Source organism: Anabrus simplex, chromosome 4 (genome assembly GCF_040414725.1).
Source record: "Anabrus simplex isolate iqAnaSimp1 chromosome 4, ASM4041472v1, whole genome shotgun sequence".
NCBI classification, from domain to species: domain Eukaryota; kingdom Metazoa; phylum Arthropoda; class Insecta; order Orthoptera; family Tettigoniidae; genus Anabrus; species Anabrus simplex.
The window spans coordinates 87,877,696-87,888,273 of NC_090268.1; the positions used below are offsets into that span (position 1 = coordinate 87,877,696).

Consider the following 10,578-nt stretch of genomic DNA (forward strand, 5'->3'; position numbering starts at 1 on the left):
CAGTCATGTTCCTCTATCCCGAGCCAACTCGGGGAAAGTATCGAATTAAATTTTGCAGTCAAAATTTAGCACGTGTGTGTCCCCGTTTTCTTCATTAATTTGATATTTACTTTCGATCGGCGGTGTAAGTGAAGGGAAGGTTGTATTCGTGTAAATATTCGACTTCCGCTTTTAACCTTTCAGTTCTCGCGCGTAGTTTTCTCACGCCAGTGCTCGCGCGGGGTACTTAATACCACATTGTTTCGCGAAAACTTATCGGAACATAAAAATAAAATTATGCCCTTTAATGTTGTCTATTAATAAGTACCCTGGAAATGAAGTAAACCCAATGGAAATAACTCGTAGTATTGCCATTAATAAATATACCATGCAGATACTGTATGTCGTACATTACATCAAGGCAGACAAATATTCTCCATAATAACACTTGAGTTCACGCAGTCGTAAAAACTAGAACTATGAAAATCAATCACACAACGGCCATACCATGTTGAATACACCGGTTCTCGACCGATCACCGTAGTTCAGCAACATTGGGCGTTGTCAGTACTTGGATGGGTACCGCTTGGTAACACCACGTGCCGTTGGCTCAATTCCCTGTCCGGCTCTATGGCTAAACGTTTAGCGTGCTGGCCTTTGGTCACAGGGTTCCCGGGTTCGATTTCCGGCAGGGTGGGGAATTTTAACCATAATTGGTTAATTTTCCTGGCACGGTGGCTTGGTGTATGTGTAGTCTTCATCATCAATTCATCCTCATCCTGACACGCAGGTCACCTGCGGGCGTTAGATCAAAAGACCTGCATCTGGCGAGTCAAACTTGTCCTCGGACACTCCCGGCATTAAAAGCCAAACGCCATTTCATTTAATTTTATTTCAATCACACTTCATTACGCTTTGAACACTGAAGATTAGTCTGTTTTACTCTTTTTAGCTTTTTTTGGTAGAGGAATTCTTCACACACAGTATTGAAATGGTCTTGGCAGACATACTTTTCTCACAGCACACAAGAGTTTCTGCTTTTCCTGTCCCGATTTCTAGGACATACAGCACATCTTCTAGATGATACTGGTATTTCCTTCTCACGAGTGGCATCAGAGAGGCCTGGGAATTTTCTTCTTTATCCTTTTGAATTCATTCGCAAGGCTTTCTCACCGACACTGCGGGGCAAACTTTTTTGTATTGCTCTAGCTTCTATCTGAGGTTTTACCACCACTGTTTCAATTGAGAAAATTATTTTAGAGAGAATATTTTCATGGTTGTTTCCAACCTAAAACCACGATTTGGCAATTTAGTTTCGCCGGTGCTCGCATGGGGTAAGATGTTACCCCAATCAGCTTTATCTCACCGCTGAAAACGTACTGAAGTCCGAAAATTTATGACAAACAAGTCGAAAGGTGGCACACAGTGTCCTTGAAATGTACAGAGTACCCCAGGGTACAGTCAGCAATAGAAAAAAAGGCAGTCATTTTCCAAGAGATGGGGTAATTTATTACAACGCGCGAGTACTGGAGGGTTAAACGTATCATAACTACTAGACCCAAAAATTTTGGTTTTCGCAACATGACTCTGATTTAAGACGTTGTATGCGCTCCTTTTCAGATATGTTGTTCGCAGAAAGTTGTCCAGATCACTTTTATCATGGCTTTTTAAGGGGAGTCATGACTGAAATATTGCTATTATTGAACAAAAGTATCCAATTTTCAAATTTAACCTTAAAAAATACCCAGTTCTTTCTTTATCAAATCCCGCTATTTGTTTTTACCTAACGCCATTATAAAGCTCTAAATACCGGATTTAAAGGGTAGTGATTCGGAGTATATAGAGCAAGCCCAGTTCCTATGTCTCCCCTTACAAACAAAATTAGCTTCAAAGTTCTTTAGAACTACCATTTCAATAATACCGATGGAATATATTTACCTTGTAGCAGCCGTACGCACCGCGTAGGAGGAGACAGACATATGAGGGATTAATATACATTCCAGGGGAGTTTTAAAGCAAGTATGCTTCTTGAAACTTTCAATGGCTTTTATCTACGGTACCTTAAAACTTTTTCAGTTCTTTGCTCCTTGTGGAAGTGTTCTTACCGGATTCACGTGAAATTTTTAGATAATGTTGGAATATGTAGGGAAAGCAGAGGTATGTTACAGCAATAATTTGAATCAATTTTTTATTAACAAATTTTTTATTCATATTAAAAGTAAAAGCAATCAGGAGATACTTTATATTCTTATCTATCGAAAATGTCATTTTAAAAATAATTTTAAAAATATAATGTGTCTCAAAATGACAATTGGAAAATAGTGCCACCTGCTGTAATGTACCCCGCTTGAGGGGTAAGTGGCAACAGTGCGATATAAGATGGTGAAACACTCAATGTGAGTCGTCATCATTGTTAGAACAGTCTACACAGATCCACAGTACGGATTGTTTTTAGTGCACACCCAATACGACTACTGTTTACACTTCACACAGTGGATCCATTCCTCCCCTTTTTTATACACGAACCAGCAATTCAGAAAATAACAGTTGTCTGCTTCTGAATAGGTGTCCAGAAATCTTTCTCTTACCGTTAAACACAGTTTTCCTTATCGTTGAGGCGGAGTTTGCCACATGGTTATTTAATGGTGATTGTTTTAAAATTGAAGTATCATCGTCGCCTGTATTACCACTAACGAGTTTTGCAGCTCTCTCCACCACGTCTAATGGTGTCATATCTTTTTCACTTTTTCGCATACACACAACTATATAAATAACTTTTAAATTAAATATTACTTACCTATCAAGAAATACGATTAAGCTAAGCTTTTAGTTTTACGCGGCGCTTGATTCCTTAATCAGTGTTCCATACCTCCTGTTTTATGTGGGGTCCGAACCACAGGGACGAGATTTTTAATTTCAAAAATCCTACATTCATTGCCCGGGATTCAAACCATGACCACCTTGGTGAGAAAACAGCAGCTGCCACACCCACAAATATCATTATAAGTGAGCTATTATTATATCTTAAGCGGTATATAGCAGTGTGAATTCGGGATTAGTTGGAACGCTTGTTGGGGTTACTTGCAACACTTATTGCAAAATGCCCCGTTACGCATTCCTTGACAGAATTGGCAGTCATTCACAAATAAAACTGAGGCTAAAGCACTTATTATAGGTTTGAAGAAAAATGATTTTTCCTTCATCTGTATAATTTATATAAAATAAGAATTTTGTCTGTATATTGCTCAGAATTTAAAAAAGAGTGATATTTCTGTATCAGTCGTGTCCACAGTAACAAGGAAATGCACTTTTTTATTTTCCGTAATTTCTGTCTCTCTATCTGCCTATCTGTATGTATATATGTACGTACGCCTGAAGAGAAAATAACGAAAATTGGTATGCAAAGTCGGGGAATAACTCGCTACAATTTAGGCCATACATTATTTGTATTCACGCTAAGAAAAATGGTAGTTAGGGGAAGGGCTCATCACGGTTTCCCTATAATTTTATAACCATCGATAATACCACTTGTGGATTCAGTCACCTTCCAGACCGATGGACTGATACTCAGACGTATTGCACAATTAGTTTTCATTATATTATCATAATTTTAAATGAGTTTTAAAAGTATAGAATTTATTATCATTTCCACTGCTAATAAGAAACATTCTAACTCCTTCACAGAGTAGTTTTATTTAATTTGGGAAAATTCCATAACATTATGCGTTGGGGAGACGGAATTTGGGACCTATTAATACATCTTAGAATATAAAAAATTTACACAACGTATTCTAATGATAGCAAAACCAGCCATTTTATTTTGTGAACTCTTTTATGTAAGGAGGGGCTTGTTCACTTTTATGAAATCTGAGCAATTTGGCTATGCACAATTAACTTTTCCGTGATTGTTCGCTTACAAACCAGTTAATTAAAAACCCTGTCACTACCTTCTTAATTATAGACTTTTCCTATTCCAGTGTTACTTAAGTTCTTGTATGTGTTGTTGGGAAATTAAACTAATGGCAAACACTAAATATTAAGTGCACCTAAATGTTTTTGAAAGTGCACAAAATTTTGAAAAGTTATTTTCATTTCCAGTGTAATTCTGAGTGCCATGTCAATATTATAATTCATCATTATCGTTATATCCACTATATTGTGATAGATCCCAGTTTGCCACGAACCTGCTACGCAGGCGTAGCAGGGGGAGAGGTGATACTCCCACGTGGCGCGTCCCAGGTGGCGGATAGTGGGGTCCTAACCGGCTTGCTGGCGGACTTGAGGGAAATAAAATACCTCTCACGGACCAAACACACAACCCCCTGTGGGTGGGGGACGCAGACGAAGAATACACCCACGGTATCCCCTGCTTGTCGTAAGAGGCGACTGAAAGGGGCGACCAAGGGATGATTGTCTTGCAACCATGAAACTACTTGTAATTAGTACCATCACGCAGGGAACACCATGGGTTGTATTTACTTGTGCGTAGTACCACTATGTTAGGTACGCAATAGGTTTGTGATTAGTAGCGACAGTTTGTAAATCAGAATGGGGGTCCTGCAGTACCTGTGATTCGTACCCCTATATGAGCGACACCATGGGATGAGCGACACCATGGTTCTGCCTTACCTTTGCTCAGTTCCCACTATGTGAGTAATTCCAGGGGATAGTACGGGTCCCTGTGGTTAGTCCGCTTATGTGAGGAACGGCATAGGTTTGCGTTGCCTTTATAGGTTTGCATTGCCTGCAAGTAGCGCCGCAATGTGTGAAACACCATAGGTCTGTGTTACATGTGCGCATTACACTACCTGTGAATAGTACCATAATGTGTGGAATACCGCGAGTCTCCGCTACTTTTGATTAGTACCGCAGCATTACAGATAGCATGGTTCTACTTTCCTAGCGATAAATACCATTATGAGGGGCTGATTACCTGGATTTTGGACCCGTTTTAACTATACGCACAATCGATTCAGCATCGTACTATAGAACCAGTCCCTTGGTGGGTAATACGATTGTTTTGTGCCAGCTTCTGTGCACGTGAAGCACTGTGGGTCGAATCCACTGATCGTTTTAAATTCATCTCCGTCCATCCATTCATTCTTCGTCCTGCTTTGAATTCTGGTTTTTGGAATTTGGAATTTGGAATTTTAAGTTGTCATTTCATGTCGTCTCATTTCGTACCATTAGGGGCCAATGACCTCGATGTTAGGCCCCTTTAAACAACAAACATCACGATCCCAGTTTGACTATGCGCAGGTACAAAGGCACCTCCTCCACTGTGTTCTACCCATTCTCGCTTCCGCCAGTCGTACCCCGTGCCGATCTGACTTAGGTCTTGACGCAGTGCATCACACCGCATTTTCTTTGGTCTCACGACTGGCCTCTTTCCAAAAGGAACATAATCTTCCTATTGTACAGATCACCTACATCCAGTAACAGTTTTGTCCGTACAATTGGAATATGAATACAAGTTCGCTGTTTTGTGAAATTAATACATATTTACATTTTTCTGGTAGGAATACATGAATTCAAATTTTACATATCACCTTCATGAGATACTGTATATGAACAATTTCAGAAAACATAAAATCTGTATTTTCTTTACAACATTTCTATTCGTACACTTCATGCTAGCAAGTACTTCGAAAACAAACCAACACTTCCACTACATCAGTATGATGTGGAATATAATTTTTTGCCTCAACTTTCTCAGCATCTTCGTCTTTGCATAGAAGAAGCAAGTCTCTTGCGTTGCTGTTGATTGGTGTTTTCCTTCCTTCTGTAAAGACAGTTCTGTGCTCCGGTATGGATGTACTCTTGCAGTTTCTGTCCCTCCTATTCAAACTCAGCAACAAATGTTCAGTTACATACAATTAGGCTGACTGAGGAGGAGCTTTTATTTGATGCAGAACGTTCCAAATCAGCCAGGTTTTCATAACTTCCGAAGTTTGTCTAGGGTCATAATGTTGAAATATGTAATTAAAGTGAAAACCCATTTTTGGCACTACCTGTCATGTTTATCGCCAGTATATCCTTATACACAATTTTGTCTATTCTTCCCTCAATGAAATGCAGCTTTCCCACTCCTTGAGAGGAAGTACCGACCCATAACAGAATGCAACCACCTAAAATTTTCGCCGTTGGGATACAGCTTTCTTAGGTAGGCTATGTTAGGCTTTCTCCAAACTCTTCAGCATCCATCAGAACGAAAAGTGTTTATGTTTGTCTCATGGGACCATATAATTCGATCCCAAAATGTCTTGAATTTTTGAAACAGGCTCCTTTGTGAATTCAATCTCTTTGTTGCCCTAATGAAATTATTCTTGCGTTAAACTCTTCCATGGTAGTAATTCTCTCCAAAACACGGCGTATATCTTGGTTAGAAAGTTCCTTTCTGAGATTGCGTAGTTTAGGTACCCTTAATTTTTTTATTACTAGTTGTTTTACGTCGCACCGACACAGATAGGTCTTACGGCGACGATGGGACAGGAAAGGGCTAGGAGTGAGAAGGAAGCGGCCGTGGCCTTAATTAAGGTACAGCCCCAGCATTTGCCTGGTGTGAAAATGGGAAACCACGGAAAACCGTTTTCAGGGCTGCCGACAGGGGGGTTCGAACCTACTATCTCCCGAATACTGGATACTGGCCGCACTTAAGCGACTGCAGCTATCGAGTTCGGTACCCTTAATTTAGGGTCACGCCTAATGTGATGCAAAATATACCTTTCATCCCTTTCACATTTTCCCCATACTCATATGTGAATACACTGACTGACAGTGACAATGCAACACCAAGGAGGAGTGGTTCGAAAGGGATGAAAGTTGGGGAAAAAACAGAGTCGGCACGGAAGAATAATTGATGTTTATTTCAAACCGATATGCAGGTTACACAATGCGCACGGCATCGACTCAGTAGGATGTAGGACCACCGCGAGCGGCGATGCACGCAGAAACACTTCGCGGTACAGAGTCAATAAGAGTGCGGATGGTGTCCTGAGGGATGGTTCTCCATTCTCTGTCAACCATTTGCCACAGTTGGTCGTCCGTACGAGGCTGGGGCAGAGTTTGCAAACGGCGTCCAATGAGATCCTACACGTGTTCGATTGGTGAGAGATCCGGAGAGTACGCTGGCCACGGAAGCATCTGTACACCTCGTAGAGCCTGTTGGGAGATGCGAGCAGTGTGTGGGCGGGCATTATCCTGCTGAAACAGAGCATTGGGCAGCCCCTGAAGGTACGGGAGTGCCACCGGCCGCAGCACATGCTGCACGTAGCGGTGGGCATTTAACGTGCCTTGAATACGCACTAGAGGTGACGTGGAATCATACGCAATAGCGCCCCAAACCATGATGCCGCGTTGTCTAGCGGTAGGGCGCTCCACAGTTACTGCCGGATTTGACCTTTCTCCACGCCGACGCCACACTCGTCTGCGGTGACTATCACTGACAGAACAGAAGCGTGACTCATCGGAGAACACGACGTTCCGCCATTCCCTCATCCAAGTCGCTCTAGCCCGGCACCATGCCAGGCGTGCACGTCTATGCTGTGGAGTCAATGGTAGTCTTCTGAGCGGACGCCGGGAGTGCAGGCCTCCTTCAACCAATCGACGGGAAATTGTTCTGGTCGATATTGGAACAGCCAGGGTGTCTTGCACATGCTGAAGAATGGCGGTTGACGTGGCGTGCGGGGCTGCCACCGCTTGGCGGCGGATGCGCCGATCCTCGCGTGTTTTGATGTCACTCGGGCTGCGCCTGGACCCCTCGCACGTGCCACACGTCCCTGCGCCAACCATCTTCGCCACAGGCGCTGCACCGTGGACACATCCCTATGGGTATCGGCTGCGATTTGACGAAGCGACCAACCTGCCCTTCTCAGCCCGATCACCATACCCCTCGTAAAGTCGTCTGTCTGCTGGAAATGCCTCCGTTGACGGCGGCCTGGCATTCTTAGCTATACACTTGTCCTGTGGCACACGACAACACGTTCTACAATGACTGTCGGCTGAGAAATCACGGTACGAAGTGGGCCATTCGCCAACGCCGTGTCCCATTTATCGTTCGCTACGTGCGCAGCACAGCGGCGCATTTCACATCATGAGCATACCTCAGTGACGTCAGTCTACCCTCCAATTGGCATAAAGTTCTGACCACTCCTTCTTGGTGTTGCATTTGCTCTGTCAGTCAGTGTATATTGACGATATACTGGATTGTTTTACCAACAATCCTACTTATTTCCCTTAATGATTTCCCCGTAACAGCAATTAGCTTCTTCAGGTCGTCTGGGAGCCCTCTTCATTTACCATCTCACACCAATGCTTCATTGGAGTGTAAACAAGTAATCTACAGGTAGGGCTAAGGTGAAATAGGGCAGTTTTATTCTGAGAGATGAGACAAAATTGAATCAGTCATTTAAGAAAGGCACATGTCCAAATTGTCGTTTTCTTTTTTTTTCAGATTAACATCCCTTTCATCCGAACGCACCTTGTCACAAAAGAAAGGTCACTTATCCAGCCAGTAACATGCTGATATTTAAGGTTCATTTGGGTGTTGTTTGGAAGGCATTTAAGAAAGGACACATGTCCCTGGATAAGTGCCCTTTCTTGAATGACTTCTTTGCTTACCGGAAGGAACATCTGCCTGTTCTGCCTGAAGAAAACCGCATTAGAATGCAAGAGTAATCCAGAAATACTAGGACTGTGTTTTTATTATTGTCAAAACCTTCCCCTGCCAAAAATACCAGTGCAGGGCATATTCTACATGCAACAGCTTTGGGTGAACACGTTTGGCATTCACAATATGCAAACAAATTCGTCAGTGCTTTATGTTTACCACGAAGGTAAAGCTCGTAAAGGTGCCAATGAATTGCGTAGTTTTTTGTTAGACTATATCCGAACATGTGTACGAAAGAGTGTAAAATTATTTCGATTGTTCTCTGATGGCGCTGTAGGGCAGAACAAAAATCATACAGTGATCCGATTATGTGCAGCACTTGTTGACATGAAGCGATTTGAAACCATTCACCATTACTTCCCTATGCGAAGGCACTCATTCAATGCTTGTGATAGAGATTTTGCTATCATTAAACGAGCTGTTAAAAAATTGATCGAATTTATGATGTGAAACAATATTGTGAAATCATCTTACGGCACCTAAACGTCATGACAAGGTCACCATCATTCTGGTAGAGACGAGTGATATTCTTAACTTTACTGCATGGTGGCCGAAATTTTATAAGAGGGGAGGGTTGTCAGATGAATCTCGAGGAAGGGGAGGGCCTACCAACTTGAAAATTCGTTTCCAGCCAGCATCATTCAAAACCTTTCTTTACTCTGCCAATGATCCGGGAACCGTACGGACAAAACAGTTCATCAATGGCTTTATTAAACACACCTTCCGTTTGCACCTAGACAGCAACATTCAGCTTCCTAACGAACTAGCCTACGACGAACCAATCCCTACTGACAGGAATAAGATGAATGACCTAAAGCCTCTAGAAGTGTACATTCCGGGAGAGTACAAAGACTTATTCCACGAAATTCTTGCATGGCCAACTGTTCGTGTGACTGATGATGATTGTGATTAATTGTCATCATTCAAATGTTTATTATTGTAGAACAACGACACAGTGTGTCTAAATTATCAGAATAAACAAAGTGTTTTTGCTCCAAAACTGATTTTCATTCAGCCATCATTTTAGAAAGGGCATATATCCATTTTTTTAATCTGCCAATTACCGTGAAGTCCTTCATCTTTATTCCACATTTTATAATGTAACCTATCCACAACCATTGACACTAACGGACAAAATACATACATTTAACGTAACTAGAAAGACTGGCTTTTAAATCAGTTTCTGCTCCTCTTGAAAAGTTGCGTTTGTGGACATGTGCCCTTTCTTAAATGACTGATTCAATTGCAAGTGTACGAACAAAAAATGTGTAAAGAAAGTTCATTCTTTGTGTTTCTGAAATTGTTAATATGTTTTCTGAATGTATTAAAAACAGACGTCATACTTTATCAGGTTCCTACTAGACGATTGTAAACAAATATATGTTTACTTAATAAAAGAGCCAAGTAGTATTCACATTCAAGCTGTACTGACAAACGTTTTACTGACTGTATGCACGTATTTGTGTGACATTCCCTGCCCACACGAGCATTATAATATTGATTATGTATTTATATTTTAATTAGATTTATTTTACCTAATTATGAACAAGTTACTGCACTGCAAACAATAGTCCTATGCAAATTACATCTATTATATTCTAAATGGTTTGGCCACACCCTCATTTTTCAATCAAAATTAATTTACTTGCGTTAAAACTGTTCCTAAAATAATTGCCTTACTCAGCTCATAATAAACACATTGAGAGGTACTTGATGTAACAGCTGTTCAGTGATGATGTAGCTGCCCGTCATTAGTCTTTTACAGCAGGTGTCAAAGTATTTTGTGTGTGTGTGTGTGTGTGTGTGTGTGTGTGTGTGTGTGTGTGTGTGTGTGTGTGTGTGTGTGTGTACAGACAATTAACCATTAGTGGGAAATGAACATCATTGCACGTTTCGATGTACATTTCTCGTATGTCGGAACAATGAAACAG

The 10,578-nt window shown here is 41.5% G+C and overlaps 1 pseudogene; it reads left to right on the plus strand.

Moving 5' to 3' along the window:
- Positions 1-472: 472 nt before the first annotated feature.
- On the plus strand, positions 473-590 carry LOC136873017 (5S ribosomal RNA; annotated as a pseudogene).
- Positions 591-10,578: the final 9,988 nt, after the last annotated feature.